The 14,596-nt window shown below is 41.5% G+C and overlaps 1 protein-coding gene and 1 non-coding gene across 2 annotated transcripts in view; both read right to left on the bottom strand.

Moving 5' to 3' along the window:
* Positions 1-14,596, bottom strand: part of JAZF1 (JAZF zinc finger 1) — a 350,559-nt gene that overhangs the window by 278,070 nt on the left and 57,893 nt on the right. The gene's annotated exons all lie outside the window — the stretch shown is intronic.
* Positions 9,387-9,493, bottom strand: LOC116809797 (U6 spliceosomal RNA). Its single transcript, XR_004369982.1, has one exon. It is a non-coding gene; the product is annotated as a U6 spliceosomal RNA (small nuclear RNA).

Raw genomic sequence — 14,596 nt, 5'->3', positions numbered from 1 at the left:
CTGTGGAGAAAATGAAACCCTTGTGCACTGTTGGCAGGAATGTAAACTGGTATAGCCACTATGGAAAAAACAGTACGAAGGTGCCTCAAAATATTAAAAACAGAACTATTGTGTGATCCAGCAACCCCACTTCTGGATAGATGCCCAAAGAACACAAAATCAGTATCTCAAAGAGACACCTGCACTCCCGTGTTCACTGACGCATTATTCTCAATAGCTAAGCCAGGGAAACAACCTAAGTGTCCATCGATGGATAAACAGATTTTAAAAATTGTGGTATTCATACACAATGGAAATTATTCAGTCATAAAAAAAGGAAACCTTGCCATTTGCAATAACATGAATGAACCTTGAGGGCATTATTCTAAATGAAAAAGTCAGACACAGAAAGACAAGTACTGTATGATCTCACTCATATGTGGGAACTAAGAAAGTCGAACTCATAGAAACAGAGGGTAGAATTAGAATGGTGGTTGCCAGGGGCTGGGGGTGGATGGCTGGAGGAGGAATAGGAAGCCATTAGCTAAAGGATATAAACTTTCAGTTATAAGATGAATAATTCTGGGGATGTAATTAATAGCACAGTAACTATAGTTAACAATACTGTTTTATATACTTGAAAGCTGGTGAGAGGGCTGGTCTTCAATGTTTTCACCACACACACAAAGATAACTATGTGAGGTGATGGGTCAGTTAATTAGCTGGTTTCTGGTAATCATTCCACAATGTCGACATACATCAAAACATCACATTGTATATGGTAAATATATTCACTTTTAATTCATCAGTGATACCTCAATAAAGCGGGGAAAAATAAAATCGAAATTTAAAAAAATAATAATTTAAAAAACGCCTATCCTTTTCCTTATTCAGGCAACTGATATGCCACGTGCCTACATATTTCATCTGATAACCCATAAACGCTCTCTCAAGGTATATCAACCACCTGCCCAGGAAAAAACATCCGCAATAACAATAGCACTGAATACTGTAAAGCACTTCCAATTATACCATCTCAATCCATCCTCAACACTGTGAAATGGCTATTACTTAACTCATTTTACACACAAGGAAACTAAGGTTTGTACAAATTAACTAGTCCTAGACAATAGAGCTAGTGAATGGCTGAACTGGGACTCACTCTGTCAACAGGCTGCCATCACCCACTCTGCCAACCCCTGTTCAGTATTAGCCATGAGAGACTGTGGGGATGGAGAGCACTCACCTTGCCTCATCTCCTGAAGGCCAAACTGGACCAGCAAGTGAAGAGAGAATCAGCCAAGCCAAAAGAGATGGGCATATGAGGACTCGAATCCTAAACAGCCTAAGTGAATTTAAAAGACTAGTAGTATCCAATGAGAAGTTGTCAGAAAAGAACTCAGAATGAAGCTGCAAAGGTTACATTACAAAGTACGCTAGTTTTTTTTAAGGAACAGTTGCACATCACACACATTTATCAATAAGAAGGAAAACATTCATTTGACTCCTGAAGAGTTAAAATTTTAAAAGAAGACTGGTCAAGAGGAAAAGAATCAACTGAAAAGAATTATAACTAGAAAGTTTAGGCCGGGCATGGTGGCTCATACCTGTAATCCCAGCACTTTGGGAGGCCAAGGTGGGCAGATCACCTGAGGTCAGAAGTTCGAGAACAGCCTGGCCAACACAGTGAAACCCCATTTCTGATAAAAATACAAAAATTAGCTGGGTGTGGTGGTGTGTGCCTGTAATCTCAGCTACTTGGGAGGCTGAGGGAGGAGAATCACTTGAACCTGGGAGGCAGAGGTTGCAGTGAGCTGAGATCACTCCATTGCACTCCAGCCTGGGCGATAGAGCGAGACTCCATCAAAAAAAGAAAAAAGAGAGAGAGAGAGAAAGAAAGAAAAGAAAAGAGAAAAGGAAAAGAAAAGAAAAGAAAAAAGTTAGTTTAAAAACAAATAAGCAAAAAATCCAGGATTCTCAGACTAAGATGTTAGAGTTCAGTTACCAAGGTGTGAATGGGACGGTGCTTTCTGCCTCAGCGTCCTGAAGACTAAGACGTGGTGATGTGCCCACATGGCTGGCCACAGGGTAGCATGATATCTCAGTCACCTAAAATCACACTTGCAACCCGGGAGCCTTGCCTGGGAGGGACTTCTAATTCCATCCAAAAGTTTTGTTCTCTTATTTTTGTGAAGATAGCAGTAAAAACTACCACTGGTAATACATTTAAAATTAAAAAGTAGGGTGGGGGAAAATGCTTGCAATCTGGTCAACAAGATGGACAAACGACCTTGATTTTCTGGCTTAGAGTTTCCTGAGGACTCTACTACAGTAGACAACTAGATCTGGCTGAAGAAAAGTAAGGAATTCATAGAAAATCTTGGTCTATTTTATGCTGGATACAACCTGAGCATCAAAGTATTCGTAGATAAAGGGATAGTCTGTTGTTTTCCTACTTAGCAAAGTAATGCTAATCCAGTTAAGTTCAATAAATACTTCTTGCAAATCTACTGTAGGCTTGCCTGCATCCTGGCCAAATCTGGTTATAGGCACAGAAGTAACAAACAGAAAATATTCATTTGCTTCCATGTTTCTACTTTCTGACCACTGGAGACATTTCTCTTTAGGGTTCTGTTTTATTTATTAAGGTTTTGTTACATTTTATTTATGTGTTTCTTGTTTATTAATTCATTTGGTGAGCTTTTTATTAAGGAAGAACATGCAATAAAGGATTTTCCTTCAGTTTTATGGTAAAATATAAAACTAGGCCTTTATAAAATATTATCGCTTTCTACCACATGACAGCTATGTCTTTGAATAAGTCACAATGCTTCTTTGAGGAGGTTCCTCAGTAAAAGGCGGATAATAAAATCTATGCTATTCATCTTAAAGTGGCTTTCTGAAGGCCAAATCAAATGATGAATCAAAAAGTGCTCTGTAAGTATTAGAGGATATTGTTACTTATTATTAGCATAGATACCTATGGATCAGAAAACTTAGTAACAACAACAGTGTATTTACCTTCAGGAGACTTCCCAGGGGTGTGTGTGTGTGCATGCAGCATGCATGCATGTGCATGTGCGTGTGTGTCACCAGCAGGAGAAGTAGGGTGGCTCTGTGCCTTGCAGCCAGGATGATCATTTCCCAGGTACAACTATATTTCTGCAAGCATCAGAGTTCAAGGAAGAAACAAGACTTGGGACAGCTGTCTATATGCCTGACCTAGAATTGTGTAGTATTACGGTGCTACACCAACATCTAATTTTTAATCATTCCAACTCTAGAGCTGTTTTTTCACTTTGCTCGTTTCCAGAGCTTGACTGGTGGCAAAGGATACTTGAAACGTCCCAAACCTATGATTTTATGATTATGAGGTGTCTTTGCCTCTCCCCTGCTGGTGACAGATACTTGGCTGTCCCAGAGTTACTCAGAACAAGTACCACTAGGAAAGAACTTTCTGAAGAAACCTTAGTGGCCTCCAAATTGGCAACGGAAAGAAACCAAAAGTTAGTGGAGGGGAAGTCACTGACATTAACAATGCAGGCCAGTTTCATTAGTTTAATTCACTGAAGCAAAACTTGGACCAGAAGACTCATTATTCAAACCAGATGCTGATTTTGTAACATCCATTTCAGTGATGAACTGTCTCCATTTTCTTTTTATTTTGAATATGCAATATTACAAAGCAGACAAATCACTACATTAATAAGAGCACACTTCATAAGTTTGTAAAGTTGGTTTTAAAAAGAACTGAGTGTAGAAAATCTGTTTTCAAAAGCTTATTGCCAAAAGCATTTTTTTAAATTTTTAAATCACGCGACAAAAGAAATGCTACAATTGGTTTAAGATCAGATCAATTATGGGCAGCAATGAAATTACCTTTTAATGATAATTAGCCCCAAATCTTGATTACTGTCAGCTTGAATTACCTGGTCATAAGGCATACAAAGTACTGTGTTCATCTGTCTCAAACAAGAATGAATGGTGGGCCTGCCCCAGGTTAGCAGTCAAATAAGATGGAAGGCAGGGGAGGAAGGGGAGCAAATGAGGCAAAGAAGGCTGACCGTACAGACCTCAAGTGCTTAAGAGAAAGCAAACATCATAAAAATTTGTATCAAGCACAAAATTCACTTTTAAAAACAGCCTGCTGATAAACTTCCTCTTAAAAATGATTATTCTATATCTCTTGTCAAAAGAATGACGAGGATCAGATCTCAACCCTAGAAAAAGTAGTGAGCCTCTCCAGGCAGAAATTGAACCAGGTCGAGCTCAGGAGAATATGAAAGCAGAACAAGGGGAATGGAGCCTGGAAAGACGACCTGCGCCTCTGGACATAATCTCGAAGGGGAAATGGGAACCCGCCTCCAGTTCAGGGCATTCAGAGGTGACACAGCCTTGTTTTGCAACGTCCAGGTTCGTTCTCAGAGTCCGGCCTGGTGAATCGGTATCCTACAAACAAGGCAGTGTAACTTCTGGGGGCCCAATTCTGTTGCTTTATGGAGACAGACTATAGTATTTAGAGATGGAAATGATCACCGGCCTCATTTTACAAACAGGACCAAGGAGGCAGAGTGAATCCTCATGGGACTAACTAATGGCAAAGCCAGTTCTCCAACCCACGTGTCCTGACTCCTTTACCCAGCTGCTCCTGTCCTCTCTCCCTGGGCTGGTGGTGAGGCTCTGAAGAACAGTTACTAACACTGCTGCTGAGGAGCGCTCACTCACCACAGCGTGCCCACTATGAAAGGACATGCTCCTCTCTGGCCTTGGGCGTTCTCACCTGGTTATTCAACACCAGATACCTGCAAAAGAGCATCTGTATTCATACTGGAGCTATAACTCCTATTTACCAAAACCTACTATGGACCAGGCACAGTGCTAGGCCCCTGCACTCATTCACCTCTTGTAATGCCTATAACTTAGGATGTGTTTAAGCCTCATTTTACTCAATAATGAGGCTTAGAGATGTGAAGTAACTTGCGAAGTCCACACCACTAGGTAGTGACAGTCGTAGGTTCAAACTGGTTTTTCTAGCCACTGAAGATACTGTACTTTCTACTACACTACTAGCTCTCAAAATTTTGCTAAAGAAAGAGCTCCTCATTCAGCTGATTATGAGAGCTGCACAGGAAGCTTTACCTGATGAAAATAACCGGATCTCTATATATGAAATAAGTAGATTCTGAACAATGGTAAAAATGCTTCTAAAATCTTGGGGGTTAAACACAGGCCCTTTCAGTTTACTTTGCTAAAGAGAGAAGTTTCTTGCAAAATTCTAATTTTTCCTTCCAAAAATCTTTGCTCCACATATCTTGGGTATTGTTTATTATTCTTCATTTCTCTTTAGAACAAAAGCTTAATGCAACAGAAGAGAAGGACAATGGGAATATTAACAAGTAAGAATAACTTTCCATGGAGTTGGTAACCGAAGTAAGATCCCACAGACCAGACTGTGGAGAACTTCATTATTCCAGCTCACCGCCTCCTTGGAGCTGGCCATGCTCCACTGATGCTTTCACCTTCTGGCAACCACCTGCTACCTTTACCTTCTGCAAACGCAGGCACCTGGCCAGCCTGGATAATTCTGCTCTCTAAACAGAACACAGATAATTCCCATCTTCCAGTCTGAACACAGCCCCGAAAACTAGAACTCACTGCGGGTTTGGTGCTACTGACATCTCTGCAGTTTGTAATCTTCTGCTTGCAGGGAGGCTGGTTTGTTCAAAGCTAGAACACTCCAAAGAGGCCTATTCTTAACCAAGGAAGGCTGACAGGTTGGAGCCTGCTTTCCTCAATATATAGATTAGACAAACAGAAGCATCATCAAGGCAAATTGGGCATGGTGTACTCTCAACCAAATACAACCAACTTCTTTTTAGGGTTTTTTTCTTTCTTTCTACTTTTAGGGTTTATTTACTGGCAGTTTCAGGTCTGGAAATACAAAAAGGAACATGACATGGGTTCTGCCCTTGAAGTGCTCCCAGTCTGGTGAGGGAGACAATACCTTTCAGGGGACAACCGTGGTACTGAGGATGAGTGTGAGAATACAGAAGTCTACTAGATGCTATAACAAAATGGGACAGGGGAACTAGGGATGCCTCATCAAAAAACGGGCCACGTGAATGGGGTTTATAGATGAGTAGGAATTTTCTGGGCAACAAAATGGAGGCGAAAGGACATTCCAAACAGAAAGAACAGTGTGTTCAGAGACTCAAATTTATCAAGAGGCCTGCAGTCCAGGGAGTAAAGAGAAGCAGCGTTTGTATGTGGAGGGAAGTGGGGAATGGGTAAAGGAAGGATCTCAGAGACTATTTACAAAGGGTCTCTGTAGGCATGTAGGAGGCAAGAGGTTTTAAAGCAGTGAAATGACACATGTAGGTTTTGTTGTTGTTTTTAAGTAATTCTGGCAGACATGCTGACTGTGGATAGGAGGCTACATCAGGGCTGCACAAAAGAAGTAAAATGCCAACCACAGGGCCAAGCCACATATGTAATTTTAAATTTCCTAGCAGCCACATTTAAGGTAAGAAAAGACAAGTGAAATTAATTTAATAACATGCTTTAATCCCTCAAACCCAAACTACTATCTTTCACCATGTAATCAAGAGTTTTAAAATTATAAATGAGATAGCTTACATTCTTTTTTTCATACTAAGTCTTCTAAATCAGGCACAGTACAGCACATCTCAATTTAGACAAGCCACATTTCAAGTGCTCAAAAGCCGGATGTGGCCAGTGACTACCATAATGGACAGCACAACTGTAGATAAACCACTACAGCTAATATAAGACCCACTTAGGAGGCTGTAGTCAACAGTACCAACAAGAAATGATAAAGCTCTGGGAAGGTATTTCTGGCCCTTGGACATATGTTGAACTGGCACTGAAATACAGCTGTAAAGACATGTAACTTATTTTTTGTTTTGAATAGGTAATACTTTACAGGCTTCAAATATAAAAATAATACAACAGAGTACACAATGAAGAGTATTGCCCCCTGCCTCTTCCTGCTCACCACATCCTTATCCACGCTATCCCCCATCCACCCACTAAAAGTAACCACTTTTATTCAGCTCCTTTTGTTTGTTTATCCTTTCAATGTTTCTTCATGCGGATTCAAGCAGATATGACTATAGACTCATATTTTGTCTCCTTTCTACGTCAAAGGGAGCATACTATATATGGTTCTATACTTTGGTGGGGTTTTTTTCCATTTAATAACATATCTTGGAGGTCTTTCCATATCAAAGTATGAAGAGTTTCCATGCTCTCTTCAAAATGCTGCACAATATTCCATTGTAAAGGTGGATCATAGTTTATTTAATCAGTCTTTCACCAGTGGATACTTGAATTGCTTCCAGTCTTTTCTATTATAAACAATGGTCTAATGAGACACCCACTCTATAGGTCACCGCATATGTATTCAGATGTATCTGCAGGAGAAATTGCCAGAGCCAGACTGCTGGGTCAAAGGGTAATTGTATTTGTAATCTTGATAGATGAAAACTGGCCGAACTGGCCTTCATGAAGGTTATGCCATTCTGTACTCTCAGAAGTACAGTGCTGATGTTTCCACAACTGGTCAACAATGTCTAAGTGTCACACTGTAGAATTTTTGCCAATCTGATAAAGTTAAAAGTGCTACTTCAGCACAGTTTAAGTTTGTGATTCTCTTATTATGTGTAAGGCTGAAAATCTTTTGGTAGGTTTGAAAACAATGTATTTCTTTCTCTCTCTTTTTTTTTTTTTTTTTGAGACAGAGTCTCGCCCTGTCACCCAGGCTGGAGTGCAATGGTGTGATCTTGGCTCACTGCAACCTCCACCTCCCCGGTTCAAGCAATTCTCCTGCCTCAGCCTCTGAGTAGCTGGGATTACAGGCACGTGCCCCTATGCCTGGCTAATTTTTTGTATCTTTAGTAGAGACGGGGTTTCACCATGTTGGCCAGGCTGGTCTCGAACTCGAACTCCTGACCTCGTGATCCACCTACCTCAACCTCCCAAAGTGCTGGGATTACAGGCGTGAACCACCACATACGGCCAAGACAATGTTTTTCTTATTCTGAGGATAATCTGTTCATATCCTTTGCCTAGGCTATTGGTATTCCAAGTCATTTTCTTTTTCTTTTTTCTTTTGAGACAGAGTCTTGCTCTGTTGCCCAAGCTGGAATGCAGTGGCGTGACCTCAGCTCACTGCAACCTCCACTTCCCGGGTTCAAGCGATTCTCCTGCCCCAGCCTCCCAAGTAGCTGGGATTACAGGCATGCACCACCACATCCAGCTAATTTTTGTATTTTTAGTAGAGACAGGGTTTTACCATGTTGTCCAGACTGGTCTCAAACTCCTGACCTCAGATGATCCACCTGCCTTGGCCTTCAATGAATAAGAAAGTCATTTTCTTATTCATTTGTAGAAACTCTTTATATGGAAGTTAACTGTCCACTACAAATAGTTTCTTCTCTGATTGTCATTTGAATTTGCTTATGGCATTTTTTTAAGCAGGTAAAAACACTTTATTTGAATTTAGTCAAATTTATCAATTTTTTTTAACGGCTGCTGGATTTTGAGTCATGGTTAAAAAGTCCTTCTTACTTCAAGGTTATAAAGGAACGTCTTCCAGCTTCTCAGCATTTTATGCAGATACAAATATATATTTGTATATTGAAATCCTTCTTAAAAATATCATTTTTCACTTTTTTCGAACTGAGGTAGACTAGACATTTGCTGAATTGCCTTTCTGATTTCTCCTTCCTTTCTTTCTTTGTCATAACTCTGTTGAATATGACACTGGTCATCATATAAAATTAATTGATCAAGTTGGAGTTTATCTGAATGGTATGAGGCATGGAACCAACCTCACCTTTCTCCAGATAGCTACCCACTTGGCCCAATAAAAATCTCATCATTATCCCATGGAAAACACAATTTTAAATACTATTCTATTTGTGTGTAGACAGCAACCTAGATTTTTATAAACTCATGGTTCTAATTCTCTAGTCTAGACACTATAGAGGTAAATACAACCTATGTTATTAAATTATTTATGGGAACTGCCAAGTTTCATGAAACTGCATTTATCACATCATCAACAATATCTTTTGAGCAGATGCTTGACTTGAAGAGATATACAGGCACAAACTGCAATTTAGAAGTTTACAACTGGGGGGTCGCTGAATTATTTTTCACAATTAATTTGTTTAAAAAGCAAGCAATACGACACAATTAAAGTCTGGCAAAACCCACAGAATTCTGGTTTACTCAAGTTTATTTTATATGAACACCAGTGTGTGCGGTATTCAAAAAAGATTACAACAAAAATAGGACAGGGAACACAGGCAAATCTGAAAATGTCTGGTCCACCTCAGCTAGAAAAGTGGTAAATGACATTTCTTTGAGTGTTTCATAAGGATAAAAATATAAAATGCTTCATAAATGTGTGTGTCATCCTTGAATACGGGCCATGTTAATCTTTTCTGTATCTTTCCTATTTTTGCATATGTGCTGCCAAGAGGAGCACAAAAAGAATGTTTTTGGCCAGGCATGGTGGCTCACACCTGTAATGCCAGCACTTTGGGAGGCCGAGGCAGGTGGATCACAAGGTCAGGAGTTCAAGACCAGCCTGGCCAATATGGTGAAGCCCCGCCTCTACTAAAAATACAAAAATTAGCCGGGCATGATGGTGGGCACCTGTAGTCCCAGCTACTCAGGAAGCTGAGGCAGGAGAATCGCTTGAACCTGGGAATTAGAGGTTGCAGTGGGCCAAGATTGCACCAGGGCAACAAAGTGAGACTCTGTCTCAAAAGAAAAAAAAAAGAGTATTTTTTAACAAGGATCTAACGTTCCCAATTATTTCTATTTGAAAATTTCTCGTAAACTGGAATTTTTAAAGTAAAAATGTGAAAGCTACAGTATTCTATGGCAAATGACTTTGTATTTCATTACTAATTCTAATTTTCCATATTAACATTCTTCAAGTTTTTATTCAATCCATAACGTACACATTACTCTGTCATTTGAGGTTGTGAGATTAGTTGTTGGAGATCTATTTCTAAAAGAGTTTTACACACACACACACACACACACACACACACACACACACAGTCATGAGCAGCATATCCTTCAAAAACAGCAGAGGGCTCTGTTCCTGCAGAGGATGCTCATTCATTAGACACAAATTATAAAACTTTCACATAGCAGATGATCTTACCAGATAAATAGCTATGACAACAAAATGCCCCTACATAAGAAATAAAGGGAATGCTGGGGAAGAGAGCAGGGAGAATCCCTTGGAATGAAAGCTCCCTAGACATGAACAAAGTATGGCTCCTAAGACCTCTGTGCTGTTCAAAGAAACAGTTGAACTGGAAGCCAACAGCTCTGTGAACCAAGAGGCAGTGGCCATGCTGCTCCCCAGGCAGCCCCCGGTCTCCCTACCCACTCCCACCCTCAAGAAGCTCCTGCTTCCCATGGCAACCTGCAGACCATCACTCACAAACCTGATCTCCAGCCCTGAGAGGATGCTCCTGAATTTCAACCTTTTTTCGGCTTGCAAGTAAGTGCCTAATGGAGATGATTTGCCCTTATATCATACCTAAGTATCTAAAACTAACCATTAATACCCGCTGCCCCTCCCCTCCAACAAAACCCTACTTTGTTTCCTCTATGCCAATCATAAGATCATTTTCCAACTTATCTGGACTCCTTAGCACCTCAGACTGCAGGCATCTTCTGACTCAACCTTCCCTTGACACCTACTATAACCATTCAGCAAGTCTGTTTTTGTGATGTCTCCATCCTGCCCGTCCTTTTTGTTTCCAATGCCACTCATCTATTTCAGACCCTCCTCATGACCCTGTGCCCACTTTATGAAATAATCTCTTAATTTGCTTCTTCATTCCTCCATTTACAATCGGCTCTCCACATGGCTGCCATGGACCTTTGCTAAATGGTACTTTCTCAAAAACCTTTCATGCTTCCCCCTACTACTTACATGACAGCCCCAAATTATGCCATTAATCATTTCATTAACTCAACAGATATTCACTGAATATGCACTACGTGCCAGACGCTATTCTTGGCATTTGGGACATATCAATTAACTGATAAAAACTCTTGCTTAATCTTGTCTTAACCCGTTTTCTCCTGTGCCTTACCCCACTAGTCCCCTACATAACTGTAAACATTACCTATACATGTATCTGTATCAGCAGTTATATTCTACTGTACTGATACATTCAGTGATGCCTAACAAGCCCCTACCATGTGTTAGATCCAGCAGTCAGCAAGACAGATGTAGTCTTTTCTGTTCCCTCTAACCCTGCCATCCTAAAATATGCAATCCAACCCCTCCAGCCTCCACAAAGACTCTCGTAGGTACCCAAGCCCACATCAGGGGCCATTAATTCCTCTCTGTCTTGCAACAGCGCTTATCTTATCTTGTAAAAGTACTTAGGGTTTTCATTTGTTTGGTGGGTTTTTTTTTTAATTAAGGTTTTCAGGGGTTTAATGAAACTCCCTAATTAGAGTAAAGGTCTTAGAGGATTGGATGCTTATTCTCTTCTTTGCACTCCCTAGAATGCCATGATCACTGAACACTACAGCCAAAGGAAACTTCTGACCCCTGTTCATCACAGCCATATTATTGCTTGAGGAACTTGAGACACAGAGAAGCTAAACTGTAATATCAAATACTAAAAAGAAGTGAATAGAAATATGAAGGAAGTCTAGCAGGCATCCTTCCCTTTGTCCCTAGGGGTAGAGGAAGGAAGATGTCTGAACCACTAGTCACACACAGTTCTTTTTTTTGACAGAATCTCGCTCTGTTGCCAGGCTGGAGTGCAACGGCGTGATCTTGGCTCACCACAACCTCCGCCTCTTCAAGTGATTCTCCTGCCTCAGCCTCCCAAGTAGCTGGGATTTTCATTTAACTCTGGAATTCATGCAGGGACTCTCAAGCTGTCTGATGAATTGTTTGGAGCTTCTCCCCAGATGAGGCCTAACTAAGCTGGGAAGCCACCCCAAGTGGGAAATTTGCTCAGCTCTGCCCTGCTACTCTCTTTTCAATCCCCCACTCCATGCATTTGCCTGGGACCTAGACGATGCTAATAAACTAAACCCTAAGCCCAGATACCTACCAGAACTAAACCCTAGGCCCGGATATTACCCCCACGCCTTGAAATCCAGGGGTTCCACTGGGCATGGTGGCTCATACCTGTAATCCCAGCACTTTGGGAGGCCAAGGCGGGTGGATCACTTGAGGTCAGGAGTTCAAGACCAGCCTGGCCAACATGGCTAAACCCCATCTCCACTAAAAACACAAATATTAGCCATGCATGGTGGCGCATGCCTGTAATCTCAGCTACTCGGGAGGCTGAGGCTGAAGAACCCTTTGAATCTGGGAGGCAGAGATTGCAGTGAGCCGAGATCGCACCACTGCACAACAGGAGACTGCCTCAAAAAAAAAAAAAAAAAAAGAAAAGAAAAGAAAAAAAATGCGGAGGTTCCCTTATTCTGCCATATCAATGCTTTACCCTCCCCTCTGGCCAGTGAGCTGCCCCTGCTGGAAGCCAGAGAGCTCTCTAAGGGAGGTAGCTGTTACCCTCAGCTAGAGGTAGAATGGGACTACAATTAAAAGGATCTACAAGCGCAAAGTAAGAATAATCATATGAGACATTCAATTTGAAACAGGCTGGTAGAGTCCAGGAATCATCTACAAAGCTGTGAGATGTAGCATGGTGTATCCTGCTATAAGATTTTTAACATGAGCTCCATTTCTGTATCCATGTGATTTCCTCTCCACTATTCATATGACACTCAAGGGGGAAATGTGTGATCCTATTTTCATCCCACCCTTGTGCTCACTGAAATGACAATTGGTCCTCAATAATGTTTCCTGAATCCCCTAATAGTGAAAGTCAAATTTAACAGAGGCGTAGTTGCATACATGTGACCAATGTAGATAAGAATGTCTCATATGTTTGTACATGTCTCTGTGGGGCCTAGAAAAAGTGATAGTACTTAACTGGGCATAGATCATGAAGTCCATGTTGACCAAGTTAGACACCCTTCAGGTGTTGTTTTACACAGCTTTCCCATTATTCACCATAATCTGCACCCGCATTTTATAATCACCCTTCAATGTCCCAGTCTTTTGGTTTAGCTGAATCCCATAATCTTGGAAGCTGACAAAAGTTCTCTCCCAAGCTGCCATCACACCTAGAGGATAGTTTGGTGCCAATGTTCACATAGAAAGAAAAGTTTTCAAGATCAAAGAATATTCCTTGCATTTATGAAAATCTTTGAAGTATACAGACTTTCTACCTAGCAGCAGCCAGCAAGTGGCCTTGTTTATTTCTGTTTAAATGAATTGTTAAAAGCAGGAGAAACATACCATTCTAAGCTCCAATTTTAAATCTTCTATCTGATTTTAGTTTCTTGGGGGAAAGAAATAAGAATTCATGTCTGAGCCAAAACCAAATACATACAAGTCCTGCCATCAGTGATACAGCTGCCAGAGAGTCTTCTCTAATGCGCTCCCAAACTCATGTTTCAGTTTTTCCTCCCCTTCCTCCCCTGCAAACAGGACGGGCATCTTCCATCCAATCCAGCCTCCCACCATGTCTGGAACATGCTCTGTAGCTCAGCTTATGTGAACATCTGAACCTTGTTTTCCACAACCCAGCCACCATGACCCAGGTCAGCCTAACAGTAACTGCTGACCCAGACCACAGGGCTGGAGCTCTTTCGGGCACCTCCTGGCTTGAGTTGAAATTGGTTCAGGCAACTAGGGTGAGGCTGGGGCACCAAGCAGGATTTAAGGGGTTCTCCAGGCCCAGATCTGTGGAGGAGGAGAAAACAATGGCTGAGGAACCACCTGGGCCTGAGATGTCAATGCGGCCTGCCTTCCATCAATCCACCAGACCTGAACAGACGAAATATTAACGTATCATTGCTTGTAAGGTTAGGGCAATCCCGGAACACCAACCAACACCACTCAAGCAGGGACGCAGCACTCATGTGTTCATTCATTCATTCTCTATGTAATGAGCCCCTCCATAGTTATAGGGAGATACATCCTAATTTGGAAAATCTAGTGAGCCTCTAGTTAGCCAGAACGCAGAGAAGTATAAAATTCCATTAACTGGAATGATGGGTTCCTTCACGTAAGTGACATTTCAGCCTCAATGAAATTCTCATTATTTCCTGAACACACCAAGATGCTGATATCCTATCTAAAGATGCCTCTCCCTCTTTTCTACCAGCAGCAATCAGTTCTATTTATCCTTAAAGACAAAGATGTCACCTCCCTGGGAAGTTTTTTCCAACTCCCTCAGCCTTCCCAGGAGACTTTCCAGCTACGTCGCCCTGCATGCCCCACCCTCCCTCTCTCCTCTAGCTACACTGCCCTTTTCTTCATTGCTTCCATGTTAAGTTGCTTTCTGTCTCAGGGCCTGTGCACATGCAGTTTGCTCTTGAGAAATGTTCCTCCCTGTACTCCGAATCATGACCACCCCCAGCACCTCAACCCCTACCACTCACCCCTTCATCGAAGTAAGTCTCATCTTCTTCAGATCTCAGTTCAACCAGCAAAGCCTTCCCTAACCCCTCAACATTATTCACC

This window comes from Hylobates moloch, unplaced genomic scaffold (genome assembly GCF_009828535.3).
Source record: "Hylobates moloch isolate HMO894 unplaced genomic scaffold, HMol_V3 SCAFFOLD_1, whole genome shotgun sequence".
Lineage (NCBI taxonomy): Eukaryota > Metazoa > Chordata > Mammalia > Primates > Hylobatidae > Hylobates > Hylobates moloch.
This window is presented reverse-complemented; position numbering and strand designations above follow the sequence as displayed.